Below are 10,532 nucleotides of genomic sequence, written 5' to 3' on the forward strand. Positions count from 1 at the left end.
ATATTATTAATTTAGCTGGAGAAAGAGTAGGAATTTCAGCCCCCTCCCTCCAACACACATTCACACACCCCGCTGCCTCCATAAAGCTCTATAGTGGTGCACAATGGAGAGATTGAAACAGGAGGGGGGAGAAACAGAGGTATAGATAATCCATCCAGCTGTATAAGCCGTGGAGTTTACTGTTTCACAGCACCAACTTGGCCTGCCTTTATTCCTCCGCCATCATGACTATGGGCCTAATTTCCTCATATTGTTCCCTTGATCTAAAAATGTATTAATTCACATTTTTATTATCATCTTCTTCTTCTTCTTTATTTATTTCGGAGTTCCTCCATTTACCTCTTTGCGATCGCCCCCCCTACATCTCCTCCAGACCTACAGATGAGAATAAACCTGCCCACACCCGGGAACAGTGTGTGTTTGTATCTCAGCACACACACCCGACACGCACATGCACAAGACATACAGAAACTCTTCGTGTCCCATATGCGTGCGTCGCATGCCAGTGTATGATTTTGCCGTGCGGTTGCGAGTGTATGTTTGCGGTTGGCAGCCCACTCGCCCGTCGGATTTGGCAGAATATCTCCTCATCTGGCACAGGAAGAAGAGAGGGCGTCCCATAGCGAGGGATTACACTGACTTACACGAGCATACACGTGCACATGCCCGCATTTGTTGGCATGTATTTTGCACATTAAGAAATCCAAAAAAAACAAAAAAAAACATGCTTTCCGCCACACACAGACTCATTCGAGGTGGTCTCGCTCATTCAGACATCGGGATATCGGTTTCCGTGAATTGATTAGCAAGTATTATGAGCTGGAAAAGTTTGGAGAGGAGTCCAGGGCCTTGAAGAGAGAACATATAAATGCACTGTGCACGACTCCTGGAGGCTTAATGTTTTGAAGGGAGAGTAAATATTTTTACCCACATGCAGAGAGATCTTGACGCTTCTTTATGTTGCTATAAACCAAGCTGTCTCTGCAGGGATGTGTCTGGTGTTGTGAAGCAGCCTTTCTAGCCTCCCTGCCCGACAAGAAGTGAAATGCCAATGGAATGCATTTCTGTAATGGGCCTGCTGACAGTGCAGCAGCTACGAGCGCAGAGAGGAAATAGTCTCCAGAAGCCTGTTACTGTAAAGTGTTTCTTTGTCTCGGTATAGAGATGGAGGGGGGAAACTGGGAGAGAGGGGATGGAGGGGAGCAGGCCGGGCTCTTTGTATGAACCTGATTGATAGGTGTGTGTGACCTTTAGCACCTCTTGAGAAATCCAACAAGTCATTCTCTCACCTTATATTTAGTCCCCTACGTATCTGCTCCCCCCCACACACACACTAACACGCACGCACACAGACAGGCCCCTGGACAGAAACCTAATTCTGTCTTTTTCTTTCTCTTCTTTTCAAAAACCTCCCAATTATAGCCACTCCATTTTCCACCTCCCATCCGCTCTCCTTCTACACCCCCCCTACTCCCTTTCTTAACGAGCAATCTCGTTAATGTCAGAGCGCCTCGTTCCTTTTCTCATTCTGTCTCTCATTCAGGCTTTTTTGGCCCATAGAGGGAGGAAAAGAGAAGGGCGATATGAAGAAGTGGAGATAGAGAAATCAGAGGCGAGCTGAAAAGAACAAGCTGCAGATGAGAGAGAGAGGCTGAGAGAAGGCACGAGGTGTGGGCAGAGCGGAGCCAGAGCCCGGCGTAATAATGGCCAGACAAGTGTGTGAGATTACTGCCCTGGTTTCAGGGGGGACATAATTATATGCTGCACAGCCTGTCAGAAAGAATGAGATGAGGGGGCTGTATTTAGTGATGCACCAGTGAGAGATCGGTGAGGCGAGGGCGACGACTAAATCTGTGCCACAGCCTGGGCAGTTGGAGACCTGTGTGTGTGTGTGTGTGCACGCAGGGATGAGTAATGCTAAGCCATTGAATGCTGTAAATTATTCAGAGGCTTCATGCATGGAAACATTATAATTCCATGTCTGAGTGTGAATTACCCTCCATTTTACCCCCAGGCACATATCTCACTCTTGCCCAAGGCCTCATGGGAGATTAAAGGGAGGAAATACTGTGAAAGCTGGACCAGCATATAAAGCCACATGGAGTGGCCAGATATCCCAGCGGGATGTGGCACTTCTCCTGTACGCTCAATGAAGTTGGTTTGAATCAATCTGTCTGCTTGTTATCTCTTTATGCTTCCGCGTATCCTTAACGAGAAGAAACGCGCCAAAAACAAAAATCGTCAGGTGGTTAAAACTTTAACTTAACTACAAGGTCAAGACTGCAAAAGTTTCACTTTCTGCTGTTTTGTGTGCTATGCAGCCTTCTCCCCACTGAGATCTTATTTGTGCTTTAGTGGTAAATTAACCATTTATTATTTATGGAGGAAAATTGAGCAGGTATTAGATCAATTCTGAGACATTTCAGTATTTATTTTTGCTTCACAGTGTGTCTCTGAGCATACAGCAAGACTTTATGCACTGTTGAATTTGAGAAGTTACATTGTCTCAAAATAGGGTGCCACAGTAAATGATTGCTACGTGATTTGAGGGTAAATGCACTCCAGTTGCACCTTTTTTATTAGATTTTATTTTAGTATATAAAATTTATAAAATGTACCTTTCCTGTTGAGCTATATTAAGAGTTTGCAGGACACAGCGTGTGTGTGCCCCATACACCGCACTTTTTTAGAGGAACAGGGATTTTATCAACTTTTGAACATCACAAAGTCTAAACACAAAATAACTGAAGCAAGATCACAATACTACTAAATTGTGGATTTGAACTGGTAGTATTTGCAATACAGTAGTGTTCTGCAGACAATGAAAATACCAATAACTATACTACTTAATATTTAAGTGAGACAGTATATGTAGTTAAGCTTCAGGAAGTTATGCAAATTAAGCAGTTAAATGCACTGCTTTAAATTAGGTATCGACATTGTTTTCATTTACAGAGTGTAACTGTAATCTTTAATCTAAAAGGATCTGTTTGTTTTTTTATTTTAGATGATAAACTGCATATATTTGGGTTTTGGACTACAAATTAGGCAGAAACTCTTCAGTGTATTTAAAGAGAAGTTGACCTTTTGATTCAAACTCTAATGTGCTTGAGCCTCACTTACATTTTGTGACAAATTCAGTTTCTGGTTATTCATTTCTGGATGTTTGCAACTGAGATTTAGACCAGAATCTGCTGTTGGGGTTAAATCGTAGCTGTCACATAGATGCCACAATCTACTAATTGGTCAAAAAGTTTGCGATAGTGAGATGGTTGAGATTTTTGGCTAGATGTTGTAGGCATAGACAGAATTTGTCAGGTTAATACAGACTAAGCAAAAAAAGTTAAAAACCAAACAAAAACAAGGGCAACTGAATTCATCCATCCAGCACTTTCAAATAATAAATAGTAACTGAATGTCTGCATGCAACTTATTTCCATGTCTCATCACGGTGAGCTTGGTGAACCCAGAGCCTAAAATTTGCATGTCTTTGCATTTGTATTTGAATTTATAGCTGCTCCTAATGCAGATCTTTGTCTCCACCAAAGCTTTATGTTGAACCAAATTTAATCAGATTTGAGCCCAGTCCGTGTGCCATCGACACATCTTTTACACTTCTAACCAATGCAAAACTGGCAAATGTGTAAGTGGACTGCAACAGACCGCTAAAAAGACAAGAAGAGCATTACCAGAAATTTAAATCACAACATCAGACATTAAACGTGAGAGCCTCAGCATAATTAACAAAAATGTTCCTTTAATCTGCAGCTGGTGGTTCATGTTGATGCCCTCCTCCTCGCCCCGAACCGTGCTGTCAGATTAAAGCTTTCTTGTGTGTCCTGTCTCCTCCTTGCAGTGGACACAAACTAAAGCAGAGTAGTACTGTTTATCGGGTGTGTCTGTATATATACATATATGTGTGTGTGTGTTTGGGAGTGTTGGGTGAGAGTGGGAGGTGAACTAGCATGCAGCATTAGTTCTGCTTGAGCTGATGTGTTAATTAGCCAGCCGGGTGCATAGATAATTAATGAGAATCATGATTAATGACTGTACAGTATGCATGGCTAAGGCGGAACGCGACTCACTGATAAGGCGGAAGGAGGAGGAGGAGGATCACTGGCTATTCACCCTCTGCTGAGTGCCCGTCAGGTTTGTGTGCCTGCGTGTGCGGGAAACATGTTTGCTTCTAAGTGTTTGCACATGTGAGTTTGTGTATCTGACCGATTTGTGTGCGCTGCCAGGCGTGGGCACTGATGCCAGTATGAGTTAGCAGGCCTGGCAGTGGGTAGGCCTAATAACAGACTGCAGCAGGTCAGGGGGGCATTTAACACTTCTAAACACACTGGCAGAGCTGACCACTGATGCCAGATCAGAAGGAGGACCTCACACTCAGATCAACACTGAAATGAAGGACATCAAAATTGATCTGGTGTTTTACTTTTTCTTTCTTTTTTTTTGAGTAGACAATTGTTTTGTTTGCAAAAACCTCTCCATCAAATCCTTTTGTGTCTGCAGTCAATTCTTTAAAATTTGCCAGTGCTGCAGAAATATTCCACGCTGTTTCCAATACAGATCAGCTTGTTTGAATTATTTCCTCCAAATCAAGTCATTTTTGTTGATTTCAAACATATACCAACTCATGGAAAAGTAGTTTATTACCCCTGGAAAGGAGCTGAATTTGCTTTTGGTGCACTGGCAGATGTTCAGCCTTTGAGACAATAAGATTTTTTCTGCACTAATGCAGACAGAAATTACTGTATCTGATTCAGATTGCATGGGGGATTTGTGGAGTTTCCACAACAACCTCAAACAGTAACTGAAGGACAAAAAAAATAGCCTAGTTTTTAAGCCCATGTGGACCAGAAGTCCTTGAAATATCCAGAAATGGAAATTTGAACATCTACTTTTGCTTGACAACTGGGTTTTGCTACGATCAAAAGCCTCAGAACAGCGACTAATTTGTCTCAATAGTCAACAATAAAAAAAGAAAGGAAAAAAAGATGTTTGCAAATGAACTAATAACACATCAGAACATTTCTGAGGAACAACACTGATTCCTCACGTCAACAGAAACTATCCTCGTGCGGAGGAGATCACAGGTTGGTGAGGAGAAACAACTAATGTAACCTCTAAATTTGTCACCAGAGAGGAAGCGTTTTAGACGAGTAGATCAAACACTTTCTTAGACGACATACTTCAGATTATTGCTAAGTTTAGAAGCAGAAGCAAGTTGATCTTCAGTGAAGGACAAGAGTTGTGCAATTCAGTAAACATGTCTGTCTGGGAAAAACGCACGACGAACCAAAGTATCCTTGTGCAATTTGTTTGCAATGAATACAAACCTGACAGGCGAGAGGTGGATGACCACTGACCGCAAGGACAATCAGGGTTTTGACCTCCCATTGGTGCAACCGGCAACATATGATACTATGTCACCCAATGAGAGGGGAGGCTTGTTCCCCAGCTTCCCAGAGGGGTGACATACCACAGCTCGCCCCGTATGTGTGCGTGTTAATCTGCTTTGTCTGGCTGCATGCACCATCAGCACTCAAGCATGACCCTTAACCTCCAACCTCAAATAAAGGGGGGAGGGTGAGAGTTAGAGCGATATAAGATCCGAGGGAAACGGCGTTTGAGGGTGTTTGCGTGTCTGTGCGCCGGAGAAAGAAATGTGTTGGGGAAGGAAGGGAGGCTGGGAGGGAGGGGGGGAAAAAGCGAGAGTAAGGAGGCCGGCGATAAGAAGCGAATGAGGAGAAACAGACATGAAGAACAGTATGTTCTGCACTTTCTTCTCTCTCCTTTCTCTGATGAGGAGACAAATAGCTATTGTCATCTAAGAGATGCTGGAAAAAGCGACTCGCGCTCACGCTTCCTTTGTCTCCCAGCTCTGCGCTTGAGAAGGGATGACAAAGGCCATTTTCATGCTCAAGCGTCTGTCTCTGTCACCTCCTCCTCCTCTTCTTTCTCCTCTTTTTCCTCCTCTCGCTTTTAAACCTCTGTCCTCCTTTTCCTTTCTTCCTTCTTTCTCTCACGCTGAGCCTGCCACCTCTTTAGTCATGCCTTAACCCTTTCCTTTCTTCTTCGCCTTTCCCCCCTCTCCTATGTCGCCCGTCACCGCCTTCAACTCTTCCATCCATCTTTCCCCCCCGCCCTGCCATTCGTCCTCTCACCTGCCACACTTCTCTGCTGGGGGTCGGCCTAATTATTCCTCATCTTTCCCATCGTTTTACTCAACCACCGTCTCCTCGACTCACACACCTGTAGCCCAGCACGCGTCTTTTCCTTTTCATCCATCCTATCTCCTTGCTAGATTTTCACCCCCCCTCCATTTTTCAATCTTGCGCAAACTTATGTAAGTTCGAGCTCTCTGCTTCTCTTGTCTAATTCCATGTTTGCTCTTCTTTTCCTGTTCCCGTTCTGTTTTCCCCCCTCTCTCCTTTCCTCTTCTCTGATTTTGCACCTGTTTATGCACCGGCTGCTCTCCTTTTCTCACCATCTTACCACTTTTAGCTGTCAATCAACAAGTCGCTAAGGCTTCTCTCTCCCTCTTTTTTTTGGTTGCCAAGAACATAAACATGTACTCAATTTGAACCAGTTGCACTCAATCCAATTTTTGTCTTTGAAGCTAAAGCAGAGTGTTGCAATCCAGAGATTTGGGTGGCTGTGCAGGGAGATGTGCATAGAAAAGCAAAAAAAACCCCCAAAACTCTTTTTCCTTCTCACTCTTCTCCTTTTCATTGTCAGCCAGTGGTCTCTCTGGAGTTCCCACAAAACAAAGGGAGAAATAAAACAGTATTTTTAGACCCCTTTCATTTTTCATTACCATAATGATTCAGGCTTTGTAGAATCTTTTCATTTATATTTGACTGTGTGTTTGTGTGTGTGTGTGTTCAACAGGGTGTGCAGGGTGTTTCTTTTTTGCTGCACTGCCGCTCTCCCCACTCGGGAGCCCAGAGGTTGAAAAAGAGAGCACACACACTCTCTCTCTCCCTCTCACACACACACACACACACACTCTGCAAATCAGTCATACTCATCCCCAGCCGTGCCTCCTGTCTATTTATTCCTCGATTCATCCGATTCTTTATTTATTTTACACGCTGCTTCCTAATGCAAATAGGTTTGTCTGCTCCCCGCTGAACTGTGGGAGCAGCATGGGACTGGGAGTGTGTGTTTCTGTGTGTGTGTGTGTGTGTGTGTGTGTGTACGCTTGCAAGAGAGTAAGTGAATCCGTGTGTGCGCGGGAAGGATGGGTGAGAGTTTGTATGTGTGTGTGTGTCTGTGGGACCCAGTGAGTAATAGAGCCAAAGTCCTTATCTGTCACCAGAGAGCTGCCTGGCTCTCTCTCAGCTGTCAATCATCCAGCCCCAGAGACAAACACTCTGCTTCAAACACTATGAGAGGCAGAGAGAGAGAGAGAGGATGAGGGATGGAGGAGGTAAAAACGGGAGGCAGGAGGGGAGGGTGGGAAGCGAAGGAGCAAAGAAGAGAACGAGGGATAAGAAAAAAGATGGAAAGAAAGTGAAGGAGGAGGCAGGTGTGGAGGGATGGGGGGGAAAGTGAAGGACAAAAGGATAGAAGTTGTGATAAAAGTGGAGGGAGAAGGAGGGGAGGTGACGGTTTCAACACCTCTGTTGTGTGTGTTTTTCGGGCCCCGCAGGTAAACGGGGAATGGAACTTTTAAAACACTTCACCCGCATGAATTAGACAGGCCCCTTGAAAATACCCGGGTGACTTTTTGAAAAAGCCACTCTTTAGAAAGTAAAGAGGAGGAGAAGTGGCGAGGTACGCACACGGACGTGCTCAAGCACACGCCCACATGCAGCCACTGACACACACACACACACACACACACACACACACACTCTCGCAGAGCTATCAGCACTGAAATATTGGCATAACAGTCTTCAATATCCCGACGGCAGTGAATGGTATTTTTTTTTAAATTTTTTTTTTGATGACCTGGAGGCTTTCTCTTTCAGTTGGTGTGCGGGCATGTGTGCGCATCTTCTTGCACTTATGTGCGTCTGTTTGCAATTCAGCCAGTCATCAGCTATCCCTACGCCCATGCCTGTCCTACTTTCATCCCTCCCTGACTGCTCAGAGTCTCGCCTCTTGCAGCAGGCTAACTGTTGATTTTACCGCGGGGCTCTACAACCCCTGGGTCGAGCCGGGACTGCCGCTCCAGCGCTTTCCCCTAAGCCCTTAAATCTTCCTTCAGCTGAGAACGGGGGGAGGGAATGATGGCGAGGTTAGGAGAGCCAAGGATGAGGGTGAAAAAAGAGAGAGAGAGAGGGAGCAACAGAAGGGTTTGAGCCCCAAATCGCTTCAAGATGCGTTCCAGTGGAGTTGGAGTAGCTGAGAATCTGGGAGTTGGGGTAGCGCTGCTCGTAGCCTTTGGGGAAAACCGACTGGAAGCCAGGTTCCCATTTCCAATGGTGGATTAAGCGCTGCTGCAGATACACAAGGCCCCTTTGGGGTGCACACAACAAACACACATATCCTTGGGGCACTCCTTTAGAATATTAGAGTCTACATACCATAACTACTTCCCTTGACCTTATTTCTATTATTTTAAGATTTTATGCCAAATTGTGAAACTGAAATGTCAAAATGTCACACTGTGGTTTTACAAGAGGTAACCAGATGACTTCTTGATCTGGGCCATGGGTTTTTCAGGGTCTCTGCTGACAGCCTCACAATCTCTCAGTGACAACAAAACTCCAGGAAGTCAACGCTCTGCCAAATCAAATCAAAAGATCGGATTTCGGCTTTTTTTTTCTTTTCTTTTTTTTTTTTTTCACTCATTATGTTACAGTACAAAACCTGGGGACTCCAAATGTATTAATCCAAACCTAAAAAAACCAGTCCTGTGTAAATGAAATATACTACTATTGAGTTGGGCACATGCATTATTTCCATTCCTTTGCTCGTTCTGTGAAGAAAAGACTTGGGGGTGGGGGTGAGGGGGATATGTCCCATGAGGCTTTGCATGCTTGGTGGCCCCTCGGGGGCCCCTATGGATTACCATGCACTCCTGACACTATGGCCTGACTGAGCTTAAGTTGAGTCGCCTTTAGCTAAAGTTTCAGACTCCCTGCACCCTGTGGCCTCTTTGGAGTAAAGTCGAACCTCGACACACACACACAGGCACACAGAGGCACGCACACACAGAAGAGTGGCCTCACAGGTCACAGATGGGGAGAAGGGACCCTCGGGAGAATGGCTACATGCATGAGTGCATGTGGATGCGCTCAGACACATACACACACACACACGCATGCAGGTGTCCAGATTCTTTTATGATGTGCTGAGAATAAAAAAACAATACTCAGAGCAGGTCCAGTCAACAACAATTATTTATTAAGCACATATATGTGGTAGATCCACACGACACCACCCAAAGCGCAGTCCGGTAGATCTCAAAGAGGAAGCACTTTGATACACAGTTTTATATGTCAGGGTCCACGCCCCTTCATGCATAAGCAGATAACATAACACGCATCACTTACTGTTAGCTAGACACGATTCCTTTTTTGGTGATCTTCTACAATTACTCAGAAATCTATATTAACTGCCTTTCACCCCCACCTGTTTCCTGTTGTTCTCATTATGAGTCTTATAATAGTAAATGACACATGCTGAGTACATCCTGTCTTAACTGTCGCTGTGCAAGCATGTATGCTATTACTAGCAAAACACTTCTTACTATGGCGTCCATATTTGTTAAAAACCCCACAAATAAGTCAAACAAGTAAGTGGACGTTCAGAACAACACCTGGCGTCTATGCCGGGCTGTGAGCTGCCCTGCCCTGTTTCCTGAGACCCTTACCCCTTTTTCACCCACCTTTATAGTACAAACCCGCACTTGCCCATGGGCCAATTTATGTCATGTTTTCCCTGGAGTTTGGAAATTTGGGCGATTGTGGCAGGTCGTGGTGCGTGCTTCTCTTTCTCTGTGTGTGCGAAGCGCAGAGAATGTGAATGAGAGCCACTGCATGCATTATAACCTTCATTCCTCCAGAGCACCGATTGACCTAATTAAATTAGTGAGGTGGATGGAGTGAAAGAGCTGAAGCTCAAAGACTGCTCCACCTGCAGCTGCTGCTGTCCACGTATATGTGTGTGTAGATATCGTCATAAGCTTTACACTTAAACACAACAAGACTTCACTGGGAAGTATCAGCTTCTGTAGTGTCGGTGTGTGCGTGTCTCAAGGGTACTCTCCAGCCTCGTCGAGGGGTAGGCGTAGGTGTATCCATTTGTGGACTATAGGGGCACTCGCGATCGCTTCCTCTCTCACACTCTTTTTCTCTCTTTCTGATACACTCGTGTGCGCGCACACAGAGCTGTCAGGGCCCGCAGCACTCTGTCACCGCACACCTCCACTAGACCACCTTAATGGGACCAATCCAGACTGCTGCAAATCATCCGGAGTATACGCTGAAAATGGAAGAGAAAGGGGAAGTGGGGAGGGGAGGTGAGAGGAAAAGAGATATAGGAGCGGGAAGAAATGGTGGTTTGAGACAGTT

At 45.0% G+C, this 10,532-nt stretch overlaps 1 protein-coding gene across 1 annotated transcript in view; it reads left to right on the forward strand.

The window, feature by feature from the left end:
• The window catches only part of efnb3b (ephrin-B3b), an 89,741-nt gene that overhangs the window by 19,065 nt on the left and 60,144 nt on the right, over window positions 1-10,532 (forward strand). The window lies entirely within an intron of this gene.

Source organism: Oreochromis niloticus, linkage group LG3, assembly GCF_001858045.2.
Source record: "Oreochromis niloticus isolate F11D_XX linkage group LG3, O_niloticus_UMD_NMBU, whole genome shotgun sequence".
Lineage (NCBI taxonomy): Eukaryota > Metazoa > Chordata > Actinopteri > Cichliformes > Cichlidae > Oreochromis > Oreochromis niloticus.